Genomic DNA, 4,695 nt, shown 5'->3' on the forward strand with positions numbered 1-4,695 from the left:
CGGTTATTATTCTGGTGGTTAAAATATCACTAAACCAATGTAAATGTTGGTGTTACTGTAACAATTTGTAAATGTATCATTTGTTAGTGCTTAATATATTTCATTAAATGTAATAACTGCAATATCATACAAAGATCATCTACTCAATTCCTGATGAATGAAGTCCTCTCCCACATTTTCATCACATCAAAAATCACAAATGTTTAGTAAATGTCTCTTTACTTTGACTTTAAGGAGTTTGCAGGTGAATGCCGAGCAAGTGAATAAAGTGTTCAGATGCATTCACATTTAAGCGCATGCGAAAGCATGCACACACGCGCAGACGCACGCATGGACGCAGCTAACGGTGCACGCAGGCCCGGCGAATGAGCGACTGTCTGAGGCTTTATTTGCATGTGCCAGGGGGACAAAAGAGTTGGCATCGTCTCATCCACCATCTTATGCCCTACTGACATCACCCATGTTTAAAAGGCTTGTGCATTTCAACAATTATATTTAAAAACGGCTGCTTTTTCACACACACAAAATTTTCAAGTAGTTTTCTTTGTAAAACGTGTTGACAGACCGACAATCACAAATATTTCCTGGCTTAAGAGGATGTTGACATTGTTCTTTACTGAAAAAAAGCAGGTTAATGGTTTGAACATGTATGTCATTCTAATGTAAAATATTTAATGTAAAAGCGTTCGAGACAATCCCAGAATTCATGTCATTTTTTGTGAATCTGTGATGTGGATGTTGCAATTGTTATTATTAAATTTCAAATGAATTCAAAATCTGAGCCGATGAAAAGATTACATACTGTAAAATAACTACATTCACATAACTCAAGAAAATAATCCATTCAGCTGTTTAAAGGTCATTTCTGGCACACTTAAATGGGGCCGATGTATCACGACAGTAAGGATGGAAAAATAAAGCTGCATCTGTGAAAAGTTAATCCTGCAATTTTGCTGTAATTGATCAGGTTTAAATTGTTATATGTATAAAAGTGGCTGCTGTCTAAACGTATAAAAGCTACTTCACAGTTCTCACAAAATTAATCTTTTGAAATCCAACATTTTGGCGTTTGCATTCGTTGTTGTTTTTTGGATCAGTCTTAAAATGTTACATTATACAATTAAAACTCTGACTATGATTGGGTCCCCAGTGATTCTAACAACCTAGAAAATGTAAAAAAGATCAACCCAGTAACTTAGTTTTGGTAAACCATTATCTGCAAGCATGTGAAAAAAACTAGATGATTTGGCTCCCCTTGTGATGTCAGAAGGGGATCTTATTATAATAATACCGCCCCTTAATCTGCACTATCCAACCACTGCACTGCCATTTAGTGCTGAGAGAGAAAGAAAATAATTGACAGCATAATTGAGTTTCAGTTTTAACAAACCACCATTATGGCGATCAGTGTTTGCATTTCCTCATCTCATTTACATTTTAAAGGACACAGCACAACTACAAAGTGGAAATTTTATAATAAATTATCTATATGGTATTTTGAGCTAAAACTTTACATACGTACTCTGGGGACACCAAAGATTTATTTGACATCTAAAAAAGTCTCATAATATGACCTCTTTAAAGCTAACAAATGAAGCTAAAACTATTGTCACTTTTTGAAGTAATTGTAGGTTATGTATAAGGTCCATCTAAGTTTATATACATTAAACATATTTAAGTGTCCCCAGGTTCAGATAACAATGTGTGACAAATGAAGTGGACACTTCTTCAGATGAACCCTGATGCTGTAGTGAAGGAAAATAAGCCCAAATTTTCACAAAAACAATATTGTAATGGGACACATACAGTGATAGGGTAGAAGCTATGGCCCAAAAAATTAAAGCCAGAAAAAAACAGCCTAAAAAGCCCACAAAAGCGTCTTGTTAATTTAAAAGTTTTTACTGATCTTCTCCAGATCTCACTGCAGTCTGTCAGTCAACGTGAAATTAAACTTAATTTTAGTGTCATGACATCATGCTTGTTGTTTTTAGAAATACGGCTTTTCTAAAACCCTGCTCTTAAAATTCTGTAAAGCAGTCAATTAAATACAGATTGACATGAAATTAAAGGTTATGGCAATAATAGCAAATAATGATAGACTTACTATAGAGATGATGAACTTCCCCACAATGCAGTGAAAACTCACATTCGGCTCTATTCAATGTTTATAAAAAGTCAAACCTTACATTGTAACGTTTTCACAACTAAACTGTATAATCTTTAATTTAATGACTATGCGAAAGTTGTGCAAAAGAAAGGGAAAATGTTTATATACATGCAAGCTAATAAAGTTTCATGCATCTTCTGTACTGATGCCTTCTTTGGATTAAACCATTTAAAAGTGCTTCAGAAATGACTGAAATGTATTTAAACAGACTGAAAACTGCTCTGAAACGTGTCACAGTGTCGACTGAATGCTAGATGACAGTCGTTCGCTGGAAGACTTTTAGTTGCTTTGCAGGCAGTTTGTCAGACAGCCAAAAGTCCCAGAATGCCTGGCGAAAGCCCAGCTGCGTTCTGCTCAGCGAGTTAACTGTTGAGAGGGAGACTTAACACAGCGCACATCTACATCTCCTTTTGTGCTTGATTTTAGCTAAGAAACGCTTTCGCTGTCTGACTGATTCTTGTGTTGTTTGTCGATCTTAAGTGTGCTTTACTCTACGTGTGACAAATGTGTTTTGCTGTAGCACTAAACACAGTTGATAATATGGAAATTTAGTTGCATGGAAAGATCTGTGTAAAAATGTAAGCAGAATCTTTTAACAACTCTTTCCATTTACAATTTACATTGATCATGTCATTTTGTCTTTGACTGCATCAAAAGTGCATCATAAACATCATAAAGACTATGAATAGTCTGAAATGAAAACTTTTCACCATTAAAAGCTTTATGCAAGTCCCTTTCCTCAAAAAATTATTTCCTTTTTTGAAGCTTTCATCTACATTGAGCATGCAGAAATAAAATAAAGTGGTGAAATGAAATGCGTGTGAGTTTCTGACTGACCTTTTCTCTCGAGCATCTCTTTCAGCAGAAGGTCAGAGCAAGATGTTTGGATCCACCTGGTTTATATTTCTCCATCTCGAGAGACTCGGTTGTGTCCAGTTCAAGATCTTTTTTGTGTTCTGCATCTGAGTTTCACATAAAACAGAAAGAACAAATTCTGATTATGTTCATTTAGTGCAAACATGCCTTGATTATTATTTATAACTTTATTTTAACGGAATGTAACTTTTGTGTGCATTTAATATCAACTTAGAAACAAAATCATTATTCATTTAGGAAAAAAAACATTTCAGAGCAAAAGTATAAATATTCAGAGCTATATTTACTTTTTACATCTAGCAGACACTTTTATCCAAAGCGCCTTACAATAAAATAATTCATCTTAGGAATGCAACAAATTGAAATGTTATATAAATGTTAAATGTAGTCAACATAAACATTACAGTTACAAATATTATTACAAATGTCTAGCATGCCATTGTTAACTTTAAATGTGGACCACAAAACCAGTCGCATGGGTATATTCAATAGCCAACAATAAATTGTATGGGGCAAAATTATCGATTTTTATGCCAAAAATCATGGGGATATATTAAGTAAAGATCATGTTCAATGAAAATATTGCAATTCTTATGGTAAATATATAAAAATGTATTTATGTTGCTAAGGACTTCATATGGACAACTTGAATATTTAGATTTTTTGCAAATTCCAGATTTTTAAATAGTTGTATCTCTGCCAAATATTGTCCTATCCTTACAAACCATACATCAATAGAAAGCTTATTAAAACTTTAGCTTATTTATTTAAAAATAATTGACCCTTATGACTGGTTTTGTGGTTCAAAATGTATTTGTATTTGGCAGCTGTGCTGTACCGTAGATCTTTTGTGTGGACATGAGCACCACCTCATGGATGACCTGAAAATATCTCAAATCTCCTGAGTGTTTCAAGAATAAAACCAGATAAAACACACGCTTGTTTTGTAGATGTTATCTGTGTACATTAGTCGGTTGGATTAATGAATGAATGGTTAGTAAGTGTTCGATGGTTAGAAGCAGAATATCTGCGGTACAAAAACACAGAGCTGTTAACCAGCAGAATTAGTCAGCAGCTGTTCACAAGTGACTTCTGTTAGTTTATCATCAACCTTCAGTCATTGTAACGAAAACTACACAGTGAGAGTTTAACCACAGACTGAGACATCAAAGACAAATGACACCAGTGACTAACACATGCACACACTTATAACATGTGTTTAATTATCAAAACATCTCAAAATGCAAAATGCAAAAAAATAATGATGCATTGTGGGATTGATATTTAACTCTCCAGATAGATTTGATATTTCAATATCAAATTGTCCAAATTTGTCAATTTTAAGCACTGCACAACTTCCTGTCCAAAAGTTCATTTGAAAGGCTAAAGAACTAAAGCAAGACTTTCATGAACACAAGCCATTTATCAGTGTGTGAAGAGCAGACGGGTCAGCGTCCGGCCTCCGAGCGACAGACAGGTGCCGTCTCGGTCAGGAGGTAAACCGGTTCATGTACTGCTGGCCAGACGGCAGGCGAGTAAATATACATGGCCTTTAATCCGAATGCATAGTGTTAGTAACAGAAGACCCTCACTGGCTGGAGGAGGAGTACAGTGACCCATTTAACACACACACACAGGCCAGATACTGTATC

This window comes from Misgurnus anguillicaudatus, chromosome 6, assembly GCF_027580225.2.
Source record: "Misgurnus anguillicaudatus chromosome 6, ASM2758022v2, whole genome shotgun sequence".
Lineage (NCBI taxonomy): Eukaryota > Metazoa > Chordata > Actinopteri > Cypriniformes > Cobitidae > Misgurnus > Misgurnus anguillicaudatus.